Source organism: Ursus maritimus (assembly GCF_017311325.1).
Source record: "Ursus maritimus isolate PB19 chromosome X unlocalized genomic scaffold, ASM1731132v1 scaffold_X1, whole genome shotgun sequence".
Classification (NCBI taxonomy): Eukaryota; Metazoa; Chordata; class Mammalia; order Carnivora; family Ursidae; genus Ursus; species Ursus maritimus.
Genome location: NW_024423319.1, coordinates 5,684,265 through 5,702,383, shown reverse-complemented (window position 1 = coordinate 5,702,383; position 18,119 = coordinate 5,684,265). Strand labels below are relative to the sequence as shown.

Genomic DNA, 18,119 nt, shown 5'->3' with positions numbered 1-18,119 from the left:
GGTCTTATTGATGGGTTTTCCTTCCTTATCCTTATTGGGCATTTTCTGCCTTTTAAATATGATTGGGTTTATTCCATTTATATTTAATATTTCCATATGGTTGGGTTGCATCTACGCATTTCAGTCTTGTCTATTAGTCTCATCTGGTCTGTCTTCCATCTTCTGCAATTATTTAGGCCCTGCTGTTTAAGCTACTATCTATTCCCTCTCTGAACACTTTTGATATACCACTACTTGTGGTAATGCTAGAATAAAGTCCACTACTTTTATTATATTCTACATATTCTATATATTCTTTATATAGAATTCTCTCTATATGTAATACATATTATATAATATGTATTATATTAGTTTATTATATTCTACTGTCAAATATTTTACAGTTTAGGTATAAATAATGCAACAAGTTATAAGGAATGCTTCCCTACTCAAATATTCTGGTTTATTAAACATTTTACGCTACTGTTTTATTTATTTTTATTTATTTATTTATTTATTTATGGTTATTTAAAGGTTTTATTTATTTGTTTGAGAAGACCCAGAGAAAGTACAAGGCAGGGTGAGGGGCGAGGGAGAGGGAGAGCAGACTCCCCACTGGTCGGGACCCAATTGTATATGTAGGGGCTCAGGTCCAGGGCACCCCAGAGATCAGCAGGCTGAGCTGAAGGCAGCGACCTTACGGCTGACACCAATTGCCCCCTGCTACATGTTTAATCAACTAATGTATTGCTGTTGTTTTATTCACTGGCAATTTGCCAATTTCACTCAAAAATTAAGAATATAAAAGCCTGTTTTTAATTTACACATGTTTGAGTTTCAAAACTCTTCATCTCTTCTTTAGTCTCAGGTTTCCATCGTTGTCATTAAACTTCTAACCTGAACACCTTCCTTTAACATGGCTATTCAGACGGGTGCTGGTGATGAATTCTATCAGCTTCTGTTAGATTGAAAATGTTTTATTTTGCCTTTACTTTTGAAGCTGTTTTTTTTCTAGGATAAATTTTGGATTGTGAGTTTCTAATAATTTATAGATGCATTCCTTTGACTACTTTGAATCAAATTTAGGCAAATCATCTCATGACTCTTACAGCTGTCTCGCCTCATAATCGAATCTTTTATTTCATCAACTGCCTATTTAGAGTTTTCTCTTTATCAGTGGTATTCAGAAATGTGATTAGTTTTCCTTATTTAGTCTTCTTTGTGTTACTTGGGTTATTTGACCTGCTTCAATCAGAACATTACCATTTTTACTAGAATCTGATAAATTACTTTATTTCTGCGAGATTTTTTCTGCCTCTACACTTGCCCACTTCTCCCTTTTCCTTCATCTAAACAATATTCATGAATGTTTGGTTTGATATTATCCAAAGGATCACTGAGACTCTTTCCATCTTTTTAGCCTCATTTATCTTTGTGCTTAGTGTGGATGATTACTTTATGTTTCGTATGCACTGATATTTACTGCAGTGTTGAATCATGCTATTCAGCATCCAGTGACTTTTCATTTCATTAATCTTTTCTTTTTAGAATTTCCATTTTACTACTGTTTTGTTTCTTTTTTTAAAAAGATTTTTGATATTGAGGAGAGAGTGCAGGTGGGGGGATAGAAGGCTCCCGGAGAGGAGGAGCAGGCTCCCTGCTGAGCGGGAAGCTAATGTGGCTCGATCCAGATCCTCAGGGGATCAGACGGCTAGGCTGGGATGTAGATGCTGAGCTGAGCCACCCAGCCCCCTGATTCTTGGTTTCTGTTTGTTTATTTACTTTTCTGTTTTGCTCTCTCTTATTGTGATCAGGGGTTTTGCCTTTAAACATAAGGAATTGTTTATAAAAGCGCTACTTTTCTAATCCCTGTTTGTTTCATTCAATTTATTTGCTACATTGGCCATGGGTTCTATGATTAACATTTTCTCTTGGTTCGGTCCTGTTTCGTGCTTTGTACATTCTAAAGTTTTGGATTGCACACACACACACACACACACACACACACACCAACTCCTGTAACATATAAAGAAATCTTCAGACTTCATCAGACTAAATTCTAATCTCTGTATCTCATACCATTGATTTGGAGGAATAAATCAAATTATCGGATCTTTATTCCAAACCTTTCAGTTTGCCATAGAAAAAAAACAGAAAATAAAAGACTGTTTTCTCTATTTATGATTCCTACAACCAATAAACCATTTAGGATTCTAAAGAGTGGATATGACCGAAACAAAGGATCTGGCTTGAGACTAGCAAAAGTACACCCATAGCAACCTACCTCTCAAGAATGCAAGGTAGATTAATGTGTTAGTGGTATATCACAGCAAAGCTGGGAGGAAAATAAAGAATACAAAGTAGAACCTACATGTTTTAGGCCTGTGTCAAGGATTGAAATTTTGAACACAAATAAGAGTTATTGAAATGTACAGAAAACAAGAAAAATGGTCCCAATACTAAGAATTTAATGAAACTACGCGTTATAAAGGATCAATTTATTGTTAAGATGCTATTTTCTATAAAAAAATAGATACAGGTTTCTATGACATAGCTGGAATGAATTACATGTCCTACCTTTAATGATCATGTGTTCAAAAGCTTTGGAGTAATATTATTTCAACATAAAATCCAGTTTTCTTAGGTAGTATTTAATAACCTTTATAGTGGCCTTTCAAAGAAGACTTGAGAAAAAGCATGAAAAAGGGGGAAAATTTCAAACACAAGAAAATCCAATATATAGATCATGTCAGTTGAAAGTTTATACCAAAAAAACTCAGTGTACAAGCATGGACCACACACACGCACACCTGCTCACGTAGCACACACACACACACACAAATACAACGCCCTATAGAAGAAGGGCACAGTGGAATAGGTGCCATATCAAGGTGAGTTTATGTAATTGAGGTATCCTCTTTTCCTGTTTTATAATTGCTCAATTTATCATGTGCTGCCAGATGCATATATTATCTATTAGAATTTGATCCAGCAACAAATTTATGAGTATACATTATCAATGCTGAGTGAAGAAAACGATTCACAGAACTCCCACCTACAGTATAACCACAGTATAATTGAAGAAAATAAATAAGTGATATGTGTTCATCTGTAGGGTGAATGTTTGTGTGTTTCAAGCACTCCTTGTGAGCAAAGCTAAGGGAGTTTATTGATGAACAGTAGGCTGCATTAATTTGATTAAATAATATCAGCTTTCATGATATGGTGGATACATCTTGTTTACAACATTTGAACATGTACCCATTAAGCTGTTCCATTAGTGTCTCTTGGGATAGCTCAATTTGGGATGAAGTGTTTCTGTATGTCTTTCAGAGATTTGTGTATTCTGCCAAGATTCTTCCCAATGTTTATAATTCAGTAGCAAATCCAGAACCAATATGTACAGAAAAAAAAAATTATTGGTGGCAATTTGCTGCATTACACTAGACCTATATGAGCATACACACAGGGATTGAGGATCACCATATTTTACAGTTCTTGTCTGTTTGATAAGGCTTACCCTGTGAATTTCCTTGTACTTCTTTATAAATGGCTGCCCATACCATGGGGTATTTAAGAGCATGTCATTTGAGGGTGCCTGGGTGGATGGAGTCCAGTTAGGTGGCGACTCTGTGGCTCAGGTCTTGATGTGCAGGGCCCTGTGATCGACAAGCAGACTCCCGGCTGAGGGCAGAAGTGAGTCCTGTGTCTGGCTCTGCCCTGAAGCGGGAGTCATGTCTTCTCCTTTCACCTCTGCCCCTCGCTCCACTCACTCCTACTCTCTCTAAAATAAATAAATAAATCGTATTAATGAAAAAGCATGTCTTATTTTGAAATTCTAAGCTATAAGAGGCTACTCTTTTAAAAATACCAATATTTCAAAAGAATATTTAATGATGTTTGGAAAGTACTCCAGTTACAATGAGTGCAGAAAATAAATTGAATTACCAGCAATATGAAGGAATTGTAATTTTACTTTTAAGTTATTGAGTATTTTGTATACGTTAGAGAGTGAGAATGACATTTTGAAAGTCTTTATTCTTGACTGGGATTGTACTGCCTATTTTCGGCCTTATATGATTTCTTAAAATTTGAGCGGTTTGCCTGCAGCAGAGATATTCCTTTTATTAAATCTCTTGGATAATAAGGCTCTGCCCACAAGAATAAAAAATTCAAGTTCTCTAAATATATGTGTATGAGCATATGAAAATTGTATCAATAATGATGAACATTTTCTTTAAAACTACCTTCAGGGACACCTGGGTGCTCAGTCAGTTGGCCGTCTGCGTTCGAGACTCAGGTCATGATCCCGGGTCCCTAGGATGGAGTCCCACATCCAGGCTCCCTGCTTCTCCCTCTGCCTGCAGCTCCTCCTGCTTGTGCTCTCTCTATATATATAAATAAAATAAAATCTTAAAAAAAACCAACAAGCTACCTGTGCATTCATTCAGTTATGTTTAAAGAGAAACACACACATATTAGTACATTTGTATATATCCATCTATATGTGTACACACGTGTAAAAATGCAAATGTATTTTTAATCACTGGTGAAGTTATTCCAGTAAGATGACCAATTACGCTTCACCCAGATTTCACCCTCTCTGTCATATATGCATGGCGATTGAGTTTGGCGTATGCAGTGTGTGATCTGTATATGTGCATGTGATATATATATACAGGCCTATCTACATTTTATATTGTCCAGACCTCTGTTGAGCTTCACAGATACCGCAGTGTTTACATCGAAGGTTCGTGGCTAGCCTGCACTGAGCAAATCTGTAGGCACCATTTTTACAGCAGCATTTGCTCCAATTAGTGTCTGTCTGTCACATTTTCGTAATTCTTGGAATATTTCAAACTTTTCATTATTATTTATTATCTTTGTTATGGCCATCTGTGATCAGTGATTCCAATTCATTCAGATGATGGTTAGCATTTTTTTAGCAATAAAGTATTTTTTAAATTAAGGTATGTTACTTTTTTTACACATAATGCTGATGCACATATAATAGACTACAGTGTATCGTGTAAACGCATAGACTTTTATACTGCAATTGGGAATCCGAAATTATTTGACTCACTTCATTTGTGATATTTGCTTTATTATGGTGGTCTGGGACTGAATCCACATCTCTGACATTGCCTGTGTATATATACATATATAAACTGATATTTCGCCATACACAACGATAAGTTTACATTAAAATTGAATTATTCATATATCGTATTTTGGATCATATTCTCATTTCTGTTCCTAGACAGTTTGTCATTATGTAAGAAAAATTTGCAAGACCTGAGTTTTAGTAAATAAATAAATATGAAGGAAACATTGATGAAGATTATTGATCACTATAAAAGCGCGTGCTTAGCAATAAGTAAACGCTAAACACACATACACAAGAAACACACACAAACACCCATTGACATTTTCTTACAGGCAGACACAGTGGGGTTCCCCCAAACACACACACACACACACACACACACACACACACACACACAAATATATATGTGTGTGTGTGTGTGTATTTATTTATTTAAAGGTTTTATTTATTTGTTTGAGAGAGACCAAGAGGGAAAGCATGAGCAGGGGTGAGGGGCAGAGGGAGAGGGAGAAGCAGACTCCCCACTGAGTGGGGAGCCCCATGTGTTGTGGGGCTCAAGTCCAGGACCCCAAGATCATGAGCTGAGCTGAAGGCAGACACTTAACTGACTGAGCCACCCAGGTGCCCCCTGCTACATGTTTTAAATACAACAATGTATTGCTGTTGTTTTTATTTTATGTAGCCAATTTCCTTTAAAGAAATTAAGAATATATAAAGCCTGTTTTTTAATTTACCCACATGTTTAGTTTTTCCAAAACTCTTCATCTCTTCTTGTAGTCCAGAGTTTCCATACGTTGTCATTAAACTTCAGCCTGAAGCACTTCCTTTAACATTTATTCTAGAGCAGGTGTGCTGGTGATGAATTCTATCAGCTTCTGTTAGATTGAAAATGTTTTTATTTTGCCTTTACTTTTGAAAGCTGTTTTTTTTTTTCTGGATAGAAAATTTGGATTGACGGAGTTTTCTAATAGCAATTTATAGATGGCATTCCTTTGACTACTTTGAATCAAATTTAATGAGAAATCATCTGTGACTCTTACAGCTGTCTGCCTCTGTAATCAGTCTTTTTATTCAGCCTACTGTTAGGATTTTCTCTTTATCAGTGGTATTCAGAAATGTGACTGTGTTTTTCCTTATTTTAGTCTTCTTTGTGTTACTTGGGTTATTTGACCTGCTTCAATCAGAACATTTACCATTTTTACTGAATCTGATAAATTACTTTTATTTCTGCAGATTTTTTTTCTGCCCTCTACACTTGCCACTTCTCCCTTTTCCTTCATTAACACAAGTACATGAATGTTGGTTTGATATTATCTCAAAGGTCACTGAGACTCTTTCCATCTTTTTAGCCTCATTTATCTTTGTGCTTAAGATTGGATGATTACTGTTATGTTTCGTATGCACTGATATTCTTTCTGCAGTGTTGAATATGCTATTCAGCATCCAGTGACTTTTTCATTTCATGTAATCTTTTCTTTTTAGAATTTCCATTTACTACTGATTTTTTGTTTCTTTTTTTAAAAAAGATTTTATTTATTTGAGAGAGAGAGTGCAGAGTGGGGGATAGAGGCATACGGAGAGGGAGGAGCAGGCTCCCTGCTGAGCGGGGAGCCCAATGTGGGGCTCGATCCCAAGATCCTGGGATCATGACCTGAGCTGAAGGTAGATGCTTAATCGACTGAGCCACCCAGGCGCCCCTGATTCTTAGTTTCTGTTTGTTTATTTACTTTTCTGTTTTGCTCTCTTATTGTTGTCGGGTTTTCCTTTAAATCCATGAGTGTATTTATAAGCGCTCTTTTCTAATCCCTGTTTGTTCATTCAATTTATTTGGCTACATCTGGGCCAGGTTCTATTGATTAATTTTTCTCTTGGTTACGGGTCACATTTTCATGCTTCTTTGTACATCTAAAGTTTTGGATTGCACACACACACACACACACACACACACACACACATACTCCTGTAAACATATAAAGAAATCTTCAGACTTCATACAGACTAAATTCTAATCTCTGTATCTCATACCATTGATTTGGAGGAATAAATCAAATTATCGGATCTTTGAGTTCAAACCTTTCAGTTTGCCATGAAAAAGAAACAGAAAATAAAAGACTGTTTTCTCTACTTTATGATTGCCTACAACCATAAACACATTTGGATTCTAAAGAGTGAATATGCACGAAACAAAGGATCTGGCAGGCTTCTAAGCAAGCTCCTGCTAGGACCTACCTCTCAAGAATGCAAGGTAGATTATGTGTTAGTGGTATCTCAGCAAAGCTGGGAGGAAAATAAAGAATACAAAGTAGAACCTACATGTTTTAGGCCTGTGTCAAGGATTGAAATTTTGAACACAAATAAGAGTTACTTTGAAATGTACAGAAAACAAGAAAAAATGGTCCCAATATAAATTTAATGAAACTGCACGTTATAAAGGATCATTTATTGTAAGATGCTATTTTTCTATAAAAATAGATACAGTTCTATGTACATGCTGGAATGATTACATGTCCTACCTTTAATGATCATGTGTTCAAAAGCTTTGGGTAAATTATTATTTAACATAAAATCCAGTTTTCTTAGGTATATTTAATAACCTTTGAAGTGGCCTTTCCAAAGAAGACTTGAGAAAAGCATGAAAAAGGGGAAAATTTCAAACCACAAGAAAATCCAATATATAGATCATGTCAGTTGAAATTTATAGCAAAAAAACTCCAGTGTACAAGCATGGACACACACACGCACACCTGCACGTAAGCACACACACACACACAAATACAACGCCTATAGAAGAAAGGGCACAGTGGAATAGATTGCCATATCAAGTGAGTTTATGTAATTGAGAGTATCCTCTTTTTCCTGTTTTATAATTGCTCAATTTATCATGTCTTTGCCAGATGCATATATTATCATTAGAATTTGATCAACAACAAAGGAAATTTATGAGTATACATTATCCAATGCTGAGTGAAGAAAACGATGTCACAGAACTCCACCTACAGTATAACCACAGTATAATTGAAGAAAATAAATAATGATATGTTCATCTGTGGGTGAATGTTTGTGTGTTTCAAGCACCTTGTGAGCAAATAAGGGAGTTTATTGATGAACAGTAGGCTACATTAATTTGATTAAATAATATCAGCTTTCATGAATGGTGGTACATCTTGTTTACAACATTTGAACACATGTACCCATTAAGCTGTCCATAGTGGTTCTCTTGGGATAGCTCAATTTGGGATGAAGTGTTTCTGTATGTCTTTCAGAGATTTGTGTATTCTGCAAGATTCTTCACAATGTTTATAATTCAGTAGCAAATCCAGAACCAATATGTACAGAAAAAATTATTGGTGGCAATTTGCTGCATTGACCACCTAAGACCTATATGAGCATACACAACAGGATTGAGGATACACCATATTTTACAAGTTCTTGTCTGTTTGATAAGGCATTACCTGTGAATTCCTTGTACTTCTTTATAAATGGCTGCCATACCTGGGCGTATTGTTAAGAAGCATGTCTAATTTTGAGGGGTGCCTGGGTGGATAAGTCCGTTAGGTGGGCGACTCTTAATTTTGGCTCAGGTCTTGATTGCAGGGCCCTGTGATCGACAAGCAGACTCCCGGCTGAGGGCAGAGTGAGTCCTGTGTCTGGCTCTGCCCTGAGCGGGGAGTCTGCTTGTCTCCCTTTCCCTCTGCCCCTCCGCTCCACTCACTCATGCTCTCTCTAAAATAAATAAATAAATCGTATTGAAAGAAGCATGTCTAATTTTGAGAAATTCTAAACATAAGAGGCTACTCTTTTAAAAATACCAATATTTCAAAGAATATTTAATGATGTTTGGAAAGTACTCCAGTTACAATGAGTGCAGAAAATAAATATGAATACCAGCAATATGAAGGAATTTTAATTTTACTTTTTAAGTTATTAGTATTTTGTATAAGTTAGAGGTGAGAATGACATTTTGAAAGTCTTTATTCTTGTTGGGATTGTACTGCCTTTATTTTCGGCCTTATGATTTCTTAAAATTTGAACGGTTTGCCTGCAGCAGGTATTCCTTTTGTAAATCTCTTGGATAATAAGGCTCTGCCCACAAGAGAATAAAGAAATTCCAAGTTCTCTAAATATATATGTGTATGAGCATATGAAAATTGTATCAAATAATGATGAACATTTTCTTCAAAACTACCTTCAGGGACACCTGGGTGGCTCAGTCAGTTGGCCGTCTGCGTTCGGCTCAGGTCATGATCCCCGGGTCCTAGGATGGAGTCCCACATCAGGCTCCCTGCTTCTCCCTCTGCCTGCAGCTCCTCCTGCTTGTGCTCTCTCTATATATATAAATAAATAAAATCTTAAAAAAAAAAACCAACAAGCTACCTTCAGCATTCATTCAGTTATGTTTAAAGAGAAACACACATATTAGTACATTTGTATATATCCATCTATATGTGTACACACGTGTAAAAATTAAATGTATTTTTAATCATGGTGATTATTCCAGTAAGAATGCAATTAAACTTCACCCAGATTTCACCCTCTCTGTCCATATATGCATGGGTGTGAGTTTGGGCGTATGCATGTGTATCTGTATATGTGCATGTGATATATATACAGGCCTATCTGATTTTATTGTGCCAACCTCTGTTGAGCTTCACAGATACCGCAGTGTTTGCAAATCGAAGGTTCGTGGCAACCCTGCACTGAGCAAATCTGTAGGCACCATTTTGCCAACAGCATTTGCTCAATTAGTGTCTGTCTGTCACATTTTGGTAATTCTTGGAATATTTCAAACTTTTTCATTATTATTATCTTTGTTATGGCCATCTGTGATCAGTGATTCCAATTCATTCAGATGATGGTTAGCATTTTTTAGCAATAAAGTATTTTTAAATTAAGGTATGTACTTTTTTTTACACATAATGCTATTGCACATATAATAGACTACAGTATCGTGTAAACATAACTTTTATACGCAGTGGGAATCCAAAAAAATTATTTGACTCACTTCATTGTGATATTTGCTTTATTATGGTGGTCTGGGACTGAATCCACATCTCTGACATATGCCTGTGTATATATACATATATAAACTGATATTTCGCTTCATACACAACGATAAGTTTACATTAAAATTGAATTATTCATATATCGTATTTTGGATCATATTCTCATTTCTGTTTCCTAGACAGTTTGTCATTATCGTGAAAAATTTGCAAGACCTGAGTTTTAGTAAATAAATAAATATGAAGGGAAACATTGATGAAAGATTATTGATCACTATAAAAAACGCAAATGCTTTCACCTTGGAGCTTCAATAGAATACAAAGATTTGTATTTGATAGACTACACCTGGATCACAATGTTAGAATGATGTACACACGAGCTTTATTTATTTGTTCAGTAATGTAGTCTGTTATATTTTTAATAATAAAATATTAAGATTAAATTTTAATTTATTTTGTTTTGGGGTTGGGGGGGAAGGAGAGGGAGAGGGAGAATCTTAAGCAGGCTCCATGCCCAGCCCTCAGCCCAACGCAGGGCTTGATCTCACGACCCTGCAGTCATGACCTGAGCCAAAGTCAAGAGTTGGACGCCCAACCAATTGAGCCACCCAGGTGCCCCAAGATGAAATTTTAAATAAAAATGTAGGTTAAATTTTTGAGAAGGGGAAAAATCCCCTGTGTTTTCTGAGGCACACTTGTGTAGTTGTGATTCAGTAGTTGTTTAAGAATATATATGTATATAGATTATACATATATGTTGGCATAATAAAGATTAGAAAATGTAGATCTTCAGATCATGATACCTGAGGTGTGGCATTAAATTTCATGTTGTTAAATAAGTGTCTTATGAACTGAACATTTCTTCATTGAAATCCTAATATTTTTAGTGAATGTGGCAATCCACAAATTCTTTGCCCATGTTTTATTTACTAAAACTCAGGTCTTAAAAAATTTTAATGAAAATATGATACAAACCAGGACATACAAATACATCTCATTTTAATGTAAACTTGTTGTTGTGTATGAAGCTAAGTATACCTGTTTCTGTGTGTATATTGAAATGAATGCGTGAGTATATGGAAACTGAGTTTTTATGTGTACACTGAAACAAAATCCAAATGTTTATCAGTGGTAGTAACAGATACTGTTTATGACAGCACTTTACTCTTGATCAGCATGTGGTTATTTCCTTTGCAAGCACCAAGTCTTAGTTACTTATGAGAAAATGCTGTTTAACTGATCCAGAAGACATAATCACTGACATACACGTACACAGTAAAATCATAGGGAAGCCACTGAAGGCCATGTAATAACATAGGAACATGCCTGTGCTCCAATGTTAAATGATGAAACCATGAACCTAAATTATGTCCCCTCTGACTGAAATGTATACACACTTGAGTATGTGTATCATTCTAGATGTAGCATGCAGTCTTGAGAGCCATCTAGATACTTTTCTTGGGGTTCCTGACAAAGAATTGCTTTTCCCTCAATACACCAAGGACTAGTGCCCTTGCCAGAAAATGTAGGAAGACTTCTAGGGAACTTGGGAAGTGAGCCAGGTCAAGAACCACTTGTGTTGGTGCCTAGATTTGCTCTTCTCCAAGCCCTTAGGAGGAACCATTTTTTCCCCCTTAGGCCTAGATCCCTGAGCTTTGCTCCCTGATATCCCAAGACAATTTGGTACCAAGAGAAAACACTGGAGATACAGTGCTGAGTGAAGAAAAAAGTAGAAGGGCAAAAACTAGGTAAGTAGAAATTGAGTTCTTGAATGGGAGAGATGCCTGACGAGAATGTAGGTTTAGGCCCCAGTGTGACTGCAGATGGAAATCAAAATCAAAATCACGATAGTGTGTGAGCAGGTTTTTTCACACTAGGCAAGAAGCAAGGAAGCCATATTTCCTGCCTCCTTTGTCTCTGGTCATATTTTTTTCACACCGGTGGGGCGGGAGAAGAGGGCATGTGGGCAGTCTTAGATAGAATATCCGGAACAACACTGCCATCGTGAGGAAATCTCTGGAAAAAGCCCCAAGGCCTCTCCTCTGAAATGACTTTTACTTTGGAAAGGTCCATTCAGTGGGGAGGCTGAGGGGCCGCCCCGAGCCTGAGACGAGTACCTCCTCCAGAGGCCTACCTGGAGCTCTGGATAAAGGTGGGCTCCAGGTGTAGGAGGTGGCTGGTGGGGAGGCAAGGCTGTGAGCAGCTGCCAGGAAGTCGGGGCACAGGAAGTCGTGGGGTGGGGTCTTGGTATTCGCCTTGTGTGGGCGGGACTAGAGGAAACCACTAACAGACAAAGTACTGTGCTTGTGGGTCTCACAGCCCCTCTGAGCACGTGGCGTTCCCTTGCCCTGGGCCCTGGGCCCTTTTTGGTAGCAGAGTCTGAGAGCAGAGGACAGGACAATCTCTGGTGGCTTATAGCACAACCCAGTGTGCTTGCTGGAGGTCTCAGGTACACCCAAATTGGAGCTGGAAGAGTCTGGAGACAAATGAAACTACCTAGCCAAGCCAAGAACTGTTAGCACTTCTGCTACAAGATCAGACTTTGCACAAACTGATGGGAACCAAAAACAAGTGAAGAGGATTGAAGATGAACCCACATTTCAAAAGTCCTTGTCTGCTGGAGGTGGCATTACCTGTGACCTCGCTTCACATCTTCATACATGGCTGTTGTAGCAGGTACATTGTAAAAGCATGATTGTTTCTAGAAATGCAAAAACAGGTGGCAAAATTTTAAAACATGTCGAAATTCCAAAGAATATTGGATGATGTTTTAAAAAGCATTCAAGGTACATGGCAGGAAAACTTGTTTTAATGCTTGAAGTAGAGGGAATTTGAACATTATTTTTTAGAAGTACATATATGTGCAAAGTGAAGAAAGATAAGGATGCGTGGCAAGGATATTTTTAAAGTGGTTATTCTGATCGAGGTAGCATTTGTTTTCTACTTTATAATTTCTCAAAATTTGAATGCTTTGAGAGTAGCAAGTATAACTTTTGTAATTTCTTGGAGTAGAAGGGTCTTCTAGGGTAAAACATAGAAACATTTTCAAGCACTCAAAAATACATTGATAGGCAAGTATGCAAGCGGTTTAAGGTGGTGCTCAAGACTTTGTGCACAACTGTACCCAGTATGCGTCCAGTTATGTTTAAAGAGAAGCATGCCTGTGTGTTTAACATTTATTTATATATGCATATATATGCATGTATTTAGATATAACATGTATATATGCAAACATTTTAAAAAGCAATATATTCACAACGATGGTCAGTTGCTTTTCAATGTGAAATTCTCAGTCAACATATTTATATCCGTATTTACATTTATATAAAAGAAGACTTTAGTGAAAAATTATAGCTGCATGCAAAGGGTGTGAATGTATCCACCTAAGAGTTTTCTTAGGATGTACATCTGGGTGACTGAATTTAAGAGACAACCAATTTTCAACCTTCACTTATTGAATTATATTTTTCTTTACAGTTTTTAAAGAACATTTTAAGGTTAAAAATTTGGTGTAAATTTTGAGAAGTATAAAAAAAGAAACCCTAATGTTCTGGGAAGTGAGTATTTAGTATCTGTTCCAATGGTAGTTTTAGAGCATATATATGGCATCATATTAATGATTAGATAAGGCAAGTCTCAAAATAAGATTCCTGAGTGGTGGCATTATAGGCATTTGATGTCCTGTGTTTGAATAAAACCAGATTAAGTGAGAACCTAATTAATATTCTTAAGTAATGAGACAATCGAGTAGTTCTTTGCAAGTATTGTCTAAAATCCAGGTCTTGCAAATGTTTCATGATAATTTCAAACTACCCAGGAATCAGAAGTGAAAATTTTGAATCTAAAACATGATGCCTACATAAATCCAATTTAAATGTAAATTTATTGTAGCTTATTGCATAAATACAGAACCATGTGTGTGTTGAAATAATGGAAGTAAATGTGTGAAAGGTTATCAGTGCTCAATACAAGATTTTATGACAGTCCTTTTTTTTACTCATGGTTATTTTTGGAATCATTTGCAAGCACCATGTTTTAGTTACATATGGGAAAACACTACAAGACTGATCCCTAACAATTAGTGGCATGTACAATGTCATAATAACATTTTACAAATCATAGGAAGCCATTGAAAGTGATACAATCATAAGCATTGGAACATGGTTGTGTTCCACTGTGAAATGATGAAACCATGAGACAAAATTATATCTCTTCTGACTGGAATTTGTATATGTTCCAGTATATGTGTCACTCCAAGTGGAACATTGTATGGGAATCAGACTTGAGAGTGCTCTGGACCCTAATCTTAGGGCTCTAGCCAGATGGCTCCCTCCTGCTCCACAGGCAAGGCCTGGTGCCCTCATAAAATGGAGGAGGATTCCCAGGGAACCAGGCAGTGAGCTAAGTCAAGAACCACGTGGCCTGGTGCCTAGATTTGCTCTTCTCCATGCCCTTATTCCCATCATTTTCTTCACTCTCTTAGCCCTGGATCCCTAGGAATTAACCAACTGAAGCAAATAACATGGGAAAATGTTGGAGATCGAAGCAGAGTGAAGGAAGAGCAGAGCTACAAAGCCTTGGTAGAATGGAAGTGGAATTCTTGAAAACACGGTTGATAAGGGTAGGTGGTTTAGGCCTCTGATTTTTGAGGGAAAATAGGAGCTAAAGTTCATCTGGTTCAGTAGATTTTCCCCAACTGGGCAAATGGCTAGACGACTTTGTTTCCTGACTCCTTTCTTTGTCTCTTGATGGCTTTTTTTTTTCGTATTGAATGGGCGGGAGTGGAGGGTGGAGCTGGGTTAATTGACTTTTCTAGAGCAATACTGCCACCAAGAGGAAGTGGTTTGACAAAACCCAGTGATGGTAGAACTGTGAGGCCCAGCAGTTGAGAAAGGTTGGCCTTTTAAGAGGTTGAGTGGACTCTGGCCTTGAGCTGGCCCTCCTTCTCTTCAAATCTGAAGCAGCTGGGTCTAGTTGTCCTTGAGGCTGTTCTTGGTGAAGGACAGCCACAGGGGGATTCGGAATCATTTGCGAAAACATGCTTCAATGGTCAGGTACCCTATGAAGGTATATAGTGCCCTCTGACCTCATTACTCTGCTTCAGCTAAGCAGATAGGTGAGAAATCCTGCCGCAGATGACTAAGCTGCCTGTGTGGAGTTAATAGTTTGGCTTGCCCGTAGGCTAGACCGGGGAAGCTAGATGTGTGAAGATAGTGCTCCATTATCTGCATTTTGAATTGTGGGTGACAGGTGAGGTAGCCCTAGCCCTGGAATTCCTCAAACTGAAGAATTTTGTGTTTACATATTTTGGTTTACATGAAGAGAGAATATTTGGCCAGGGGATGGAAGCCTAAAGCAACAGCACCTTTCTGAGTCCCAGGAATTCAAGCATGACACCATGACCAGTAACAGGAGATTGTAACTATTGCCAAGCCTAACTACCACTCAGCTATTGACACTCCTCTCAGATCAAAAGCTGTTTTAACATGAAAAGTTTAAAAAAAAAAAAAAAAAAGCACCCAGTAGGAAAAGTGGTAAAGAAAATAGCAGGCACTTCCCAGACAATAAACTCCCCAGTACCACATTAAATTGTGGTTCCACATGGTCTCCCATAATGCCCCTCATTCTTCATCATAGCCCTAAGCAAGCCACTGAAAAAGAAGCCATTATCACCCAGTTTGTGTAATGATTTGTAGAATTGGACAGGCTCCTACCAGGTGAGAGGCATTGTCAATTGGCTCAACTCTTTGGAGGTCAGTTGGTCGAGAGCAGTTTATCTATCTTTCTTTTTTTTTTAATTTTTTTTTATTATATTATGTTAGTCACCATACAGTACATCCCTGGTTTTTGATGTAAAGTTCGAGGATTCATTACTTGCGTATAACACCCAGTGCACCATGCAATACGTGCCCTCCTTACTACCCATCACCGGTCTATCCCATTCCCCCACCCCCTCCCCTCTGAAGCCCTCAGTTTGTTTCTCAGAGTCCATAGTCTCTCAGGCTTCATTCCCCCTTCTGATTCCCCCCTTTCTTTATCCCTTTCTTCCCCTACCGATCTTCCTAGTTCTTATGTTCCATAGATGAGAGAAATCATATGATAATTTTCTTTCTCTGCTTGACTTATTTCACTTAGCATTATCTCCTCCAGTGCTGTCCATGTTGCAGCAAGCAGTTTATCTTTCACATGGGAATATCCTTTGTCCAGAGACTTTGACTTGCAAAAGTGATCACATAGCCACATTCCCACAGGAAAGCAGAGAGCTAGAGCCAAGGAGGATTGTTGAGGTTTCCTTTGCAAGTGTGGATAGCAGGGAGGGGCAAAGGGTCCATTTTCTGGGTTCAGCTATAACAGGTAGTCTTTGTAAGACCTTGGAAAGATTGAAATCCATTCTCTGAGTCTTTATCAGGAGAGATGTCCATAACTTTGATTCCAAGAAGAAAAAGCAAAGTGTTGGAACTTTGGGATCAAACCATCCTAGGAGTCTAATACAAATGAAATGGAAAAATAAAGCCTGTTTTTCTCTGCTTATTACCTACATGATTAATTCAAGTTGAAAATATAAATACATAAGAATTAAAAAAAATGAATGGGCACAAGGGAGGTATCTGGAAAGCATACAAACAGCTAACAGTGACTAACTAGAATTTCTAGAGTGATGTTTCCAGTGGCTTGCCTTCAAGTTTTAATGTTATGTTGTCTAATCTCCAAATGTTGAAAGTGGGAAAAGCTGATATTCGAAAATTAAAAAAAAAAAAAAAATCAAGAAACCAACATTTTACCAATATGCAGTTAAGAAAAGAGGATATCAAAAGATCTATTTTTTTTTTAAATGTGCACAGGGCTATGTCCATGCAAGATTTAAAGGCCTCAGACTTAATTGTTATGCAAACTGAATGGTATTTCCAAATTCCACTTAACAGAAAATGCAAATTTCTGTAGCATATTTTTTTTTAAGATTGATTTATTTGAGAGAGAGAGAGAGAGAGAGGGAGAGCGTGCACTAGCTTGGGGGAGGAGCAGAGGGAGAGGAAGAAGCAGACTCCTTGCTGAGCAGAGAGCCCAGGGAGCCTGGGGCTGGATCACCCTGGGACCTTGACCTGAGCTGAAGGCAGCCGCTTAACCAACTGGGCCAACTGGGCCACCCAGGTGTGGTTCAGCCACCCAGCCCCTCTGAAGGATATTTGATGTCGTATGAAGAGGCTTATGTGATATAAGACTTGAGAAAACATTAATCGAAGGAAGCAACTTAAATTACAAGGATATTCCATATGTATCATGAAGTTCAAATACCAGGAAATCCTGACAGTCTGCACACATGTGCCCACACATAGCCAATTATGTAATGAATAGAACATAAAAGAGCAGAATGCAATAGATCCAATATCAGTGACCTATTTATTGAGTTCCTGTGAGTTAAGAGTATCATGTCTTTTTTCCCTATTTGCTCAGTTTACTGATTATTTTCCGGATGCAAGTTATTCTTATAATTTGATCAACAATGAAGGAATACTAGGGGATTTAACCATGAAACACCCTCAAGTTGTTCGTGAATAGTAAATGCTGTTGGCAAGTACCCGCTGTGCAATGTTGAGTCAAAAATTCATGCTACCAAAATCCATGTACAGTGTGAAGAGGTTGGATTCGAAAACATAGAAACATTTAGAGTTTGTGTGTGTGTATGCGTGCATGCGTGTATGCGTGTGTGTGTGTGTGTATAGCATTGTGCTGAGGAATATAGGGATATAATGGTGAGATGTAGACTAAATCTATTTAGCTCTCATGAATAATTGTATATCACTTATAATGTTTAAACCAACATACTCGTCAAGCTGCTTATTAATAGTGGTTCCCTTGTGAAAGAGGGATCTGGGATAAAGTGTTTCCATTTGTTCTTGACAGACTGTATTTTCTAAGAGATTTTTCAAGAAGCTGGTAATATATTTGTAATTTGAGAGCCAATCCAGAACAAATATGTGCAGAACTTACTCATGTAAACCTGATTTGTTGGCCTTTTGAGACCTAATATGTTT

The 18,119-nt window shown here is 37.5% G+C and overlaps 1 long non-coding RNA gene across 1 annotated transcript in view; it reads left to right on the top strand.

Annotated features, from left to right (window-relative positions):
- The window catches only part of LOC103672938, a 123,321-nt gene extending 107,337 nt beyond the window's left edge, over nt 1–15,984 (top strand). Inside the window, exons 2-4 of the long non-coding RNA XR_005834183.1 lie at nt 11,725–11,834; nt 12,529–12,762; nt 14,570–15,984. This is a non-coding gene — a long non-coding RNA (uncharacterized LOC103672938). The remainder of the gene's footprint in view (nt 1–11,724; nt 11,835–12,528; nt 12,763–14,569) is intronic.
- The last annotated feature ends 2,135 nt before the right edge of the window (nt 15,985–18,119 follow it).